This window comes from Talpa europaea (assembly GCF_964194135.1).
Source record: "Talpa europaea genome assembly, chromosome: 10".
In the NCBI taxonomy this organism is placed as follows: Eukaryota; Metazoa; Chordata; class Mammalia; order Eulipotyphla; family Talpidae; genus Talpa; species Talpa europaea.
Window position 1 is genome coordinate 32,547,855 of NC_140077.1, and position 13,970 is coordinate 32,561,824.

Genomic DNA, 13,970 nt, shown 5'->3' on the forward strand with positions numbered 1-13,970 from the left:
GTCCCTTATTTAAGTTTTCTAGATTCCTGCTATGAGTGAGACCATCCGGTATTTTTCTTTTTCTTTTTGGCTTATTTCGCTGAGCATGATCCCTTCCAGCACCATCCATGTTGCTGCAAATTGCATGTGTTTATCTTTTTTGAATGCTGAGCAATATTCCATGGTATATATGTACCACATCTTCTTGATCCAGTCATCTATTTTTGGGCATTTGGGTTGTTTCCAAAGCTTAGCTATTGTAAACAGTGCTGCTATAAACATAGGGGTGCAGGTGTTCTTTGGAATTGATGTTTCTGTGTCCTTTGGGTAAATACCTAGGAGTGGAATTGCTGGATCATATGGAAGGTCTATGTTTAGTAGGTCCAGAAATCTCCACACAGCTTTCCACAGTGGTTGGATCAGTTTGCACTCCCACCAACAGTGCAGAAGAGTTCCTTTTTCTCCACGCCCTCGCCAACATTTGTTGTTGCTAGTTTTTTTAATATGTGCCATTCTCACTGGTGTAAGATGGTATCTCATGGTAGTTTTGATTTGCATTTCCCTGATGACAAGTGATGTTGAACATTTTTTCATATGCCTGTTGGCCATTTGCATTTCTTCTTCAGAGAAGTTTCTTTTTAGCTCTTCTGCCCATTTTTTGACTGGGTTATTTTCTTTGTTGTTGTTGAGTCTCATCAGCTCTTTGCAGATTTTTGTGATCAGTCCTTTATCATTAGTGTTGGGTGCAAAAATGTTCTCCCAGTTGGTGGGGTTTCTCTTTATTTTTGTTATTGTCTCTTTTGCTGTGCAAAAGCTCTTTAATTTGATGTAGTCCCAGCTGTTTATCTTTGCCTTCACTATCACTGCTTTGGGTGATGTGTCTGTAAAGATGTCTTTGATGTGCAAATCGTCTCTTATTATTAGGGAAATGCAAAGTAAAATAACAATGATATTCACCCCATACCTATGAGAATGGCTGTTATCCAAAAGAGAAGAAACAAATGTTGGAGAGGATGTGGAGAGAAGCATTTCCTCATACATTGTTTGTGAGGATGAAAACTGTATTGAAAAGCAGCATGGCAGTTCCTCAAAAAATTCAAAATGAAATTTCATATGATCTAGACTTCCCACTTCTGGGTATTTGAAAAAATGCAAAAACACTAATTTGAAGAGATCTGTAAATCCCTATGTTCGTTGCAGCTTCTATTTACAACTAACCAAGAACTGACAACACCACGAGTGCCCATCAACTAATGAATGGATAAGGAAGATGTGGTGTATATATACACAATGGAGTATATTCAGTTATAAAAAGTGAAATCCTGCTATTTATACCAACATGAACCCTAGAGGGAATTATGCTTAGTGAGACAAGCCAGACAAAGAGAGATAAATGCTGTATAATTTCATTTATGTGTGGTATTATATAGAGACAACAAACATAAACTATTGATATAAGACAAAAATAAATTTTTGGATTGTAAGATCAATTAGTGGTGATCCAAAGGGAAAAGAGAAGGGTGGATAAATTGGAACAAGGGGGGAAAATGGTATGGTGAGAAATTGAATTCAATATTTAGTGGTGAAATTAATGTAGTATAAATACATGTTAATTTTTAGTGATGTATCAAAAATGTACATAATTGTATACTGCTATGTTACTGCAATAAAAATTATATATAAAGACACAGAAAAAAAAAGTTAGCAAAACTGAAAGTAAGACAAGGGTGGAGAGAAATCAAAAGTGAGAAAGCTAGGCTCTATGATGCTTGAAGACGGTGAGCAAGCTCTCCTATTGTTGGAGGCAGGACAGAAGCTCCATCAAGGACATGTAAGACACAGATGAAGAAGTTGCTTCTTTCCTCAATAATAGCACTGGCCTGGCCTAACATGGGAAAACTTACTGTACATACAGTTGCGAGATCTGTCGATTCAAGACATTGCTCTCTGGTGTGGGGAAGGAAGCACCTTTGCTGAAGCTAACTCTGAATGTTGCACCTACAGTCTTTCATCTATGCATTTGTTGCATGAACTCACTTAGCCACAGCATATCCTGTGGATGTGAATATTTTTGTCCTAAACTCTGTCATATCACGGAAGGGCATCAATGACATGCCAAAGCAAAATCCATATCTTCAGTTTTCTTTTTTGTCAATTTGTTTTCCTTTTCTCTTTACAGTTAACATTGTACTTCCTCTGTCTGCCTACTAGGGATAAGTCAAGATGAAATGGAACTAGCTGGAAATTGTCTTTGGAGGACTAATGAAACCTTTATCACACAGTTTGACTGTTTATTCATCCAGCAGTCATAAACAGGGACCACCTATTGATACTACATTTCATAAAATGTGTTAGTTCTTCATTTTTAAAATTCTTTTGAACATTGAAGATCCATTTTAGTTCCTGATGTCAGCACCAGAAAACATTTTACCTTTCAACGTGTTTATGATTACCTTGACACTAATATATGGGCCCCAAATTAAGAAACGACAGGCTAAATAAACTCAACCGTTTCTTCCAGTTCTTAGTTCCTATGATTCCTTTTAAATTTGAATTATGCAGATATAGATAATGAGATTTCTAAGCAGGGGAGTTAAAAAAATTCTCTCTCTCCATCCCTAGTGTCATATTCAATTGTAAAAACTCACCCTCTTCAGTTGGACTCTATCACTAAAGTGGCTTGCTCTGATACACAATATTAAAATTGTAGAATTAATAATGTAAGGTACAAGTTGACCAAGGTCCCCTCTGGGAAAGGCCTATGAGGATACAAGTATTACACCTGTGTGAAGCGGTGTTGGGGTAGGAGCCACTGTGCTGAAATCTCAGCAATCACAGTCTCTTTCACTCACAGCCAAGAGCCCCTCATTAGGTGGGTAGGTGTCAAAAAAGCAATGAAACCCTAATTAAGGAGCACTACCATTTTTCAAGTAGTCATACAGTCCTAGCCAGCTGCCATTTCAGACCTAATTCAGACCATTCATCTAGAGGCTAGCAAGTCATGAAGGTTTTAATTCCCAGTCCAAATATGTCCTGATCGGACCCTCTCCACCTCTATCAGTAGAGCTTATAGAGATCAACTTCCAATTAGTGGAGGAAGTGCTGGAGGCTCTCAGAGGCATGCTGGGCAGGTGGGAGAGTCCTCAAACACAGAGCTAAATCCCCCAGGGGCCTCTTAATGAGGAATCCACATGCATGTTCACCCTAAGAAACAAGTGGGGGGGCGCGCAGGGCGAGGGATGAAGAGAAGAGTAAATTTCCCCTTCAAACCAATTGGTTCTTCAACAACAACAGGAAAATTGAAGCTGAAATGTTGATAGAACTCCAGCTCATGAAAGGCCCTGGTGAGGGCTCTGGGGAAGACAGAAGAGACCTGCTAATGAGAAGGGTTTTAAAACCATAGTGAGCCTGAATTTTTATTATAAAAACAAAACCAAAAAGAAAACCCCAACACCCAGAGAATGATAATTTCAGAAACTGGAGGGAAAGATAGAAACGGTTGAGGTTTCCTAAAGATGGATTCTCTTGCTGAGACAAACTGTCAAATTTTTCATTATATCCATTTCAAGACAGGCATTTATTACCTTTCCAGTGACTAGATAGCTCCTGAAATGTTCTTACTGTGGTTTGCCTCTTAATTACCCACAGAATTTGCATTTAAACCCAGTTTAAGTGTGCCATCTACTCTTCAGGCTTCCCCCAGCTGTTTCTATGGTAACCAAAGGGGTCTCCTGGTGGCTGGCTGGGCTGGAATGTCTGCTTCTACTCGCCTGGAAGCTTCTCCCAGTCACTGTTGATCCATCTCCTTCACTTCACCTGGGAAAGTGAATGGACAGCATCAAAGGATGTACTGACCCCTGTTGGATTTCTCTGGAAACTACTATCAGCTGCAAGATTTCTCTTTGATAAGACATACAGGATTTGAGGTCTGGTGTTGATTTCTCCACCATGTAGTTCACCTAGATTACTCCCTTCAGCTCCAGGTACATGAAGAGACTGAGCCTGATGTCAGTCCCCCTTTTGTCCCACAGACTTGCTAGCCTGAACCACGTTTCTCCTTGCCTGGAAGTAGACCCTCTTCCTGATGGAGATACAGCAGGACCCTATATAAGCACCATTGTTAAAAATGCTCATTGCTGGAGATCAGGACAATCAATGTACATGGCACTGAACTAGCAATCAGGACGAGGAGTTGGAATCCAAACCTGATGAACCCCTCCAAAGCTAAGCAAAATTGAAGGAATTTTCACTGGGTGATTTTTCTTGGTTGGTTTTCCTTGATCCCTTTGACTTCAAGAGTACATGTTTCTAAAGTCACTTTTTCTTAAATAGACATGGCTTATAAACAAATCAAGGTACAACATAGCAATTGTGGTATGTCTGTGCATACCACGAGGGGAGAGACACAGACCTCTGACCATCCCATGACGGAGCTTGGGAATGGTGAAGAGAGGTGAGCAGGGAGTAGCACAGCTCCCTGCCATTCCTCAGCTCTCTTAAAAAGCTAAGCAGAGATTATTCTCACATCATGAGGACCAGAACCCATCCCCGCAACACACCCCTTTGCTGACCAACTCCACACACCCAATTCTCCCATAAGATTTGTTTTGTACCATCTTGTGCAGAGGAAGCAACTCAGGTGGTAGAGGTGATGGGAGCAAATCACAGGGACAGTGGAAAGAGGCCATAGTCCAAGATTCCAACTAGTTCTACTTGGTTATCCAGACAGCCAACTTTCCAAGGCAAGAAATTTTCAGAAAGAAACAACTAAGAAGAATGCCGGTTATTGTGACTCTATATTTATTCAAGGCCTTCAAAAATATCTTTGTTGGATCAGAACTCTTAATCTGATTTGACCTCGTGATTAGCCATAATTAAGCCTGTAATCATATTGCTTTTTACTGTACAACTTTGTTTTCTCCTCTCATTACCTGATGTGGTTTTAGACTTTTTTTCAAGTGTCTGCATTTCAAATCCATTAGCGATTTAGAAGGAATGTCTATGACAGCAGAGTTGGCGCATGACACCTCAGCATAACTCCCTGGTGGTCTTGTGGATGAATTCCAGAGAAGGAGTGAGCTCTCTGTACTCCTCTTGGCGGGTTTTCACCGAGTCCCAGAATGGAATACAGAGAGGGTGTGATATATATAGTGTGTGCCTGCTGGGTCGTAATTATGAAGAACGTTTTCATCAGTTGGCATTTAGAAAAGGGCTGCCTGGCAAGTACTTCAGCAGATAGCTGGGCAGGGGAGCATTTGGAGACCTCCAGGGATGGATAGGTATGAATCATGCGCGTCCTCGTAGGAAGTGAGCAACCACAGACTTGTATCTGCCACTCTTTTTTTTTTTTTTCTTCATATAACTCCTTGACTACAGAATTCTCACTAGGGTTTTTTGCTCCCTAAGTTTTAGGCTTCAGCAATCTCATGTCTTAGTGCTTCCATTTTGGTTTCTGCTCTAAGGGGTTTCAAACCAAATATAAACTGATTAAAGAAGAATGGGAGACACAAAGGTTAATGTCTTGTGTGTCTTGTGCTGTTTTTTTTTTTTTCCCTCTGAGTCTTTTATCCTTCTAACCTTGGAGGTGCATAGCCTGAGCCCCAAAATGTAAGTGAAACTTTATGCTTCACATTTCCATGATATGAGTAGACAACTGCCCATCCAATAATGCAGGAGGTCTTTGATCTTCCAAAGATACAGTCAAGATTATATAATGGATTATCAATTTCAATAACCCACTCCTGATTCTAATGACTTTATCAATTGCTTTTCTTTCTAATGGAATGAAGAGAAATCTAACCTAAGTTATCTTTTAAAAAATACGGGAAGCTGGAATATTACTCAGCATTCAAAAAAGATAAACACATGCAATTTGCTGCAACATGGATGGCGCTGGAAGGGATCATGCTCAGCGAAATAAGCCAAAAAGAAAAAGAAAAATACCGGATGGTCTCACTCATAGCAGGAATCTAGAAAACTTAAATAAGGGACCAGGAAAATGAATAACTATAAGAAAGTGAAAATCAAAATCAACAAAAAACTATGAACCAGAGACACTTTTAGGGGGGCGGGGGCGGGAGGGGAGGGATTGGGGTCAGAATGGGGGGCTGCAATTGTATGGGGAATATAACAATAAAATTTATTAAAAAAAAAAATACGGGAAGCAATTTATTGGTTCCTCTAGCTGGAAGTGCCAGAGAAAAGTGAGTTAGAGTGTCTGGATCCAGGGATTCACCTGAGGTGACTGGGAACACATGTCTCCTAATAGTCCAGCTGTTTGTTTGTACTGATACTTCACTTGGGTAGTCTCTCCACTTGTGATGGCAAGATAGTAGTCATAGTTTCAAGCTTGGAGGATGTCTTCTTTTCAGAAATACAAAGAGGGGAGGGCCTCTTTCTCACTGAAAGTTTTGGTTGTGAGAAAACCCTAGTGAGAATTCTGCAGTCAATGACTCTAGTTAGGTTGCATGCCCACACGTGATCCAGGCATCATGGCCCAGGAGGCTCCCACATGTGATCCAGCATCATGGCGATGTGTAGGGTAAGTGATGGCCAAACTTTTGTGCTGTTGGCTTCTGTGGCTATGTAGAGTAAGGATTGACACAGTGCAGGTTTTCTGATCCCATGCAGACCAAGTAAAGGAGGAATCGGAGTCCTCAGTGGTTTTGCAGGTTTTTTATTGGATTACCAGGCATATGGCAGGCAGGGGTGGCTGGCAGTCCAGGAGGCTGGCAGTCCTCCCAGCCCCCATCAAGTCTTCACTCTCTCTGGGCTCTCTGGCGTTCTCTGCTTCTGCTTCTTTGCTTCTCTCTCAGATTCTCTTTCGGCTTCTGCTTGGCTTCTACTGGTGTCCTGTGACGCCGCCCTTAAAAGCACAGTCTTAGCCCAGGTGAATCCCACCTACCTATGCCCACACCTTACTCCAGGTGCCCGCTATCAGGCATGCATTCAGGACTGCAAGGATCCATCATCTATCCTGATGGTGGGAGGGCAGAAAAGCCTGACATTTTTCCTTACCCTACAGGCTATCATCTGCAGACTGGAATGCAGGAGGCGCTTGGAAGCATGGGCTTGGGGTACACATGCCTGAAGATGGACACCTGGTGTATGGTGTGGGCATGCAAAAGTGGGCATAGCTTAGCCAAGAGGTCAAGGCTCTAAGGGCAGTGTAGGATAAATAATTGTCAGGCTTATCTGCCCTCCTGCCACTAGATTAAGTGCATGCCTGATGGCAGACACCTGGAGTAGGGTGTGGGCCTATGTAGGTGGGATACACCTGGGCTAAGACTGGGCTTATAAAGGCGGCGTCACGGGGACACCAGCAGAGCAGAGCGAAAACAGAACCACCAGGAAAATGCCAAAGATCCCAGAAAGAGTGAAGATTCGCCAGGGGCTTGGAGGCCTGGTCCCCCCGCACCCCTGCTTGCCATGTACTTGGTAAAATCCCACTAAAAGCCTGAAAGAGCCACCGAGGGCTCCAGGACTCTGCTCCTTTACCCATCTGCTCGGGTCGTAGAGAACCTGCTCTATGCTCATCCTGCCACTACAGGCGGCATCACAGAGGAAGGTGTGCAGTGATGGCGAGGGAAAGGGAAATGGCTTCGAGAGGATAAGTGACTACGGAGAGGCAGGACCATGAGCAAATGCCAGAGAGAGCCCAAAAGAGTGAAGATCCTCCTGGGGGCTGGGAGGTCTGCCAGCCTCCTGGCCCCTCTGCTTACCCTGCATCAGGTAGCCTCACTACAAATGGTGCAGAAAGATCATTAGGGTCCTAAAAAGCTACCGAGGCTCCAGGACTCTCCTTTACCTGCCTCCCAAGTCAACTGAGAACCTGCCTCATCCCTAGAGGGCACTACACCATGGGGGCACCCTCATGTGACCCAGGCACCACGGCCCTGGGGATAGGCAGTACTGATGGGCTTAGGCTTGGTCTGTCTCTGGCAGGTACGTTGGAAATAAACCAGGAAGGAAAATCAGGATGCTAAAACAAGAGATTTAATTACTTCAATTTTATTTCTTTAGTTCACGACTGTGAAAAAGTTAATTTTCTTACACAAATAAGCACTTGGCAAAGTGAAGTAATGTTATTATGCAATTAATCGATCATAATTTGAACCTCCCTTTGGACTCCATAATGCATGTTCCTGCTGCTAAATTCTCTTACATAGTTTTTTCAAATCTATATTGTGGAGATTGAACGCAGAACATTTTGAAGTTTAGTTCTTTAAAACACGCAAACTTTCATATTCTCAACTTATATAATGATAATGATGATTTCCTTGATTGGTATTATAGTATATATTTCTAAACATGCCCCCATCAATTATTTTCTCACTTGCTGTTGATTTAATCAATTTAATCAAGTGTTTTTGTTCCTGTTTCTTTGAAGCTAAGAGGTGAAGGCAAGTACCGTGGTCACCTAGTTAGTAAAGGGGAAGCCAGGATTAGAAACTGGGTCTTCTTACTTTTATACTACTGTCCTTTCAACCTCCTCCAATCCTTTGTTTTCATGGTTTCTTTTCTTTTGACAGGCACAGACCCCCTGAGGAGCAGGGTGGAAACCCTAAGTATCCACAGAGCTGAATTCTTTATTGATCCTGATGGGAAAAGCCAACTAAAATGTTCTAGAAGTCAGTACAGAAACACCTATAAAGTTTTAGAAACTACAGTGTTACGTGAAAAATCACATTTTCTACCAAGGTAAGTAGCAGATCTGTTGATTCTATTTTGTTTTTGTTTCTCAGAAAATTTTGTAGATTCAGAAAATCTATTGGTGAGAACAGCTCTTAGCTTGCCCCTTGTTCACAAATACACATGGGCCCACACCTTCGGGGCAGGACAAGCAAATCTGAGCTGTGTGATCCTAATAAAGGGATAGACTGTTATTTGCGGGCAACATCACTGAAGGCCAGGTGGGCAGCGTAGTAAGAAGTAGAGCTATGAGAAAGTCTGTGTGTAGCTGGAGGTGAGGGATGCATTGTCCACAAGGATCTGGGCAGTGAATACTAAATATACTAAAATTGACTAAATGTTGATCTGCTTTATATTACAACTGCCTCCTGCAATTCTAAACTCAGCGTCAAGGATACAGCCCTTCTCTTTATTGAGGTTTCTGTTCCCACCACCATCCCACCCTGCAGGTGGATTGAAATAGTTGTAGGGGCTAGGGGGAGTAACAGAGAAATTTCCAGTGCATAGCATTTACATAGCGTTCTCTTTCCACCTGCAGTTCCCAGTTCCTCCCCCAGCTTGTCCATAGATGTTCAGGAGGAGCATACACAGCAGGGACATTTCTACTGATCTATAATTGAAACCTGTCTTTGAAAATCCTTTGGGGTTTTTTCTTCTCTGGAGCAACTTCCAACCCGAAACACTGCAGCAGTGGATCCCCAGGGGGCATAATGACCCAGACTGTCAAAGTGGTTGTTGCCCCCACAGCAATGGGACAGGAGACAGAGAGCAACTGTGACAGAGGGACTCTGAGTTGGGTATGGTGGGATGTGTGTCTGGAGTGAATCAGGGGGAGTGAGCGAGTGAATCAGGGGGAGTGGGTGCAGAAGGCTATGTCGTCTGGTAGGAGAGAGAGAAAGAATGACAAAGAGTGTATTGATGATATGAGTCCATGCTGTGCTCAGACTGTCACCTCCTGGAGAAACTGTGCCTTCCCCTCCCTATCATTCCCTTTTCAGCAACCAGTCGTCCCTTGGGTCAGTTCTCAGGCTTCCTAATATTATTCTGTTTTAGAGAACTGCTAACTTGCTTAGAAGAGATAGCTGGGAATGCACTGAGGCCTGCAGAGAAAACATCTTTTAAACATTTTTTAAAGATTTATTTATTTATTTTATACATACAAGAGCTGGGGCACAGGCTAGAGATGCAGGGCGTGAGAGGATTCACCAGAGACAGAGTGGAGAACAGAACAGGCAGACTGACTGAAATACACTGCTGAGGGGAACAGCAGGCGAGACAGGAGAGGTCTGCTGTGCCATGTGGGTTGCTCCCTGGCTGGCCGGGGATATAACTCATACTGCAGCGCCTCTAGATAGCTTCATAATGCGGTGTTTGACCCCTTGTGCCACAAGGGAGGCCCCTGGAGAAAACATCTTTAAATCTTTATACATAGTCAGTTTAAACTTAACACGCCATAAGTTCTTTAAAGTTTAAAATCATTCCAGCTCATATCTGGTATTGTTCATGTCTCCAGCCCATATCAATCACCAAATCTATCCTCTGCAAACCTTTCTTTTTTCTTCTTCTTATTGTTTGTGCAGAAGAATTGGGGGGCAGGCCAGAGGTGAAGGGGGTAAGAGGATTCACCAAAGACAAAGTGGGGAACAGAACAGGCAGATTGACTGAAGTACACTGCTGAAGGGAACAGCAGGTGAGACAGGAGAGATCTGCTGTGCCATGTGGGTACCTCTTTTGCTGGCCAGGAATTGAACTCTTGCTGCAGAGGCTACAGATAGCTTCATTGTGCTGTGCTTACCCCTTGTGCCACCACCTGATAGGGGCTTTCTATGGCTTGCTTTCTGGGGTCTCATTGCTTCTTTATCTGACACTGATGTCATTGGTTTTAGCTTTGGGGGTCATCTCTGCAGAGTATCTTTAGTGAAATATTCATTAGGTCTCTTGGTGGACTTTCAAATCCAAGAGCAAGATTTTACTCACATTTATTTCAAATAGGTTTGTATTCAAAGGGGTTCATTATTTTATGGCTTTCTCCCCAAAAAGTTCCACATATATTTATTCTCCCCCCTCAAAATCTTTTTTTTTTTGTCATCTAAGTAATTGCTTCAACTACTGTTATATTACTGAACTTTAATAAACATTAGTTTTACTATTGAAATCATACACTTGACCCCTGGCACACATAGACTTAGCTACACATGGTCAGTTAAGTCTTAACACATTGTAAATTCTTTAAACTTTGATGTCATCCCAGCTCATACCTTGTATTGTTCATGTCTTCAACTGGTGTCAATCACCAACTCATAGCTATTAGTATTATTATGATTAATCCTGCAAATAATTTTGTCATATAGAAAAAGGGAATGCAGGAATGTTTAAATAAAATAGTGTCAGTGCATAATGAGCTTCTGCTCCAGGGAAGCAGTTAATCCCAGTTCCTGGGGATCAAGAAGGAAAATATGAGGCAAGAACCCACAGGTGGATGCAGGTTAAACGCTGGTAGCCAAAGCCTAGAGTAGGCAGGAAACAGATTCAGCCTTCAGGAAGCATCTCTCCCTCATACACACAGACACATGCACACACATGCATACATATACATCCATGCACAGGCATGCATGGAAACAGTTGTGATCATTGCATCAGGACAAAGATATTTCCACAAGACCACACATGGGCACCTGCAGGACTCAGTGATGGGGCCCTATTCCCCAAGACTTACAATGAAGATGCAGATGATTCTTATTCCAGGTGAGGTGGAACCCAAGGACCCACAGGGAGACTCAGGGATAACCTCTGGGTTCCAGCAAGGTCCGCGGGAACTGCCAACTCATTTTTGTTCTGTAATGTAGCCCAATTCTCCCTACTCTTGTGCTGCCAGCAGCAAAGTGCTCTGCCAAGTGTGGGTCATAAAAGCTATGGGGACAGGTCTTTGTCCTCAGGGAACTCAGTATGCTGGAGGAATCAAAAATGTCAACAAACAAAATTCACCCAGGACCAAGTATCCCACCTCTGGCCAAGAGGAAAGGGGGCGGGGGTTGGAGTGTGTGTGTGTGTGTGTGGGGGGGGTTCAGACAGGGATCTTCTGGCACCTATAGTGTGATTCCAAACTCTGGAGAGCCGGCTTTGTTTGGTGTCTTGCCGGCTTTGTTTGGTGTCTTGCCAGGGGTCATATCCATCAAGTCCAAACAACTCCCCGTATCTGAAGCGTGTAAGTTTTGATTTTGGAAATGGCATGCTGCAGATACCAGAAGGAGAGTGGAGAGTTAGGAAGGAGTGTCCCAGAAAGACGAGGGAGGCACAGTGTATCACAGAGGGGTTTGGGCAATGCTGGATGGATGTGATATTCTTTATTATTCGGTGACAGATTTTGTATGTGTGTGTGGGGGACCCTCGCCAGCGGTCGGGGAACGAACCGGTGCTCGCAGCCCAGCTCTCAACTGCTGTGCCACCAGGGGAGGCCCTCGGTGACAGATTTTTATGTACATGAGTGTGTCAGTGAGAGGGACTCACATGACCCACCACAAGGCGAGTTAATTTAGATGGATCGGCAAGAAGGACAGAGAGGATACTGAAAAGAGCACCTAAGAAGCTTCCACGGTGGTGGTTCTTGAGGTGAAACCTAAGGTTGAATAGAATTTTAATCTATGCATATTAGTGGGGGAAGCATTTAAAACACTAACATGGTCACATGACACACACTGAGGTACTGCTAAAAAAAAAGCCAAACATTCCTGGTGTAATTGGTGTCAGGGTAAGTGCCCATGGATAAACGTGGCATGGAAACTGGGGTCAGCTTGGCAATCGGGGGCATTCGAAGATTCCTGCCAAAAGAGAAGGCGCAGCCATGAGCTGGAACTCTGTGTTCTAGGTCAGTCCTCAGGGAGCGAGACTCCATTCCCTGCCACCTGACTGCCCCAGGAATTGGGGCAGGACAGCTCTTGCAGGTGGAGAGATGAGAGGCTCAGCAGGAGAAGGCACGGCCAGGACTGGCAGGCTTCTGTAATCGCCTCAGTGGGGTGTATCCAGCTTGTTAAAATACAGGTTGAATTAAGCTCAAGGCGTTATCTCCTTTCTGTCCTCTGATCCTGGGTTAACTTTCTTCAATTACTGCAAGAGATAAGAAAAAGTCCAAATGAGAGAGAGCCAGGAGGGGGCCAGTGCCTCTTCACCCTACAAAGAAGGAAACGTGGGGGAAGAAGTCGGGCCTCAGGGAAGTGGATTCACTCCTGAGCAAATTAAAATCAACAAATTGGCCCAATGCAAGCTTGTGCTCATTATGCCTGCTTGAGACAGGAGTTCTCAGGAACAAGAGCATTTACCAATGACCTCTAGAGATGGCTAGGTCACCTCTGCCTGTTGAAAACTTTCACTTAAAGTTGATGTCTTTAAAAAATAACATGTTCTTATTCTTCAAGAATTAATATGCTTTGCAGAATCTTGGGAAAATAAAGGAAAGATTTTTAATCACACCTAATCCCTTTCTATACAATAACCAATGTTAAGATTTTGGTTTTAATCTTTCTAATTTTTTCATACACATACATACACACTCATCACATTCACACCAAAGACCTAATCATACTTCATATACATAGAAACACACCCAATATACTCTCTACCTACTTGTTTTATCAATGTAATGATATTGTTAAAAATCTTATTTTTGGAGGGGGCCTCCCTAGGGGTGCAAGGGGTTAAGACACAACCTATGAAGCTATCCACAGCCACCACAGCATGAATTCAATCCCCAGCCAGGGAGATACCCACATGGTACAGCAGACCTCTCCTGACCTGCTGGCTGCTCCCCTCAGCAGTATATTTCGTCAGTCTGTCTGTTCTGTTCTCAGCTCTGTCTCTGGTGAATCCTCTCACCTCCCCACCCCCACACACACACCCCTCTGGCCTCTACCTCAGTTCTTGTATGCATAATTTAATAAATCTTTTTTTTTAAAATCTGATTTTTAGCATTCATTACCAATTCATTTACAAAACACATTAATATCTCCTTTGTGTAGACCCCCTCCTAGGCCTGGGGGTGCAGTGGTGGGGATCAACAGTTCCCATGCCCTCTTGAGCTGGCAATGGGCAGAGAGATACAGTGCCTATAAATCCCAAGTTAGAGCTCAAAATCAGGTATTCTGATGGCAATCAGGTGTTAGCACAGGGCCTCAAGGGATGCAGCAGTTCTTCCACAGCAGGGTGATGTGACACTTAAGTTCAGTTTGAGAATGAGACAGCCAGAAGAAGGATGTCTCAGGTAAAGGGGACAGCAACCCCAACTCTGGAGATGGCATGGAGTATAT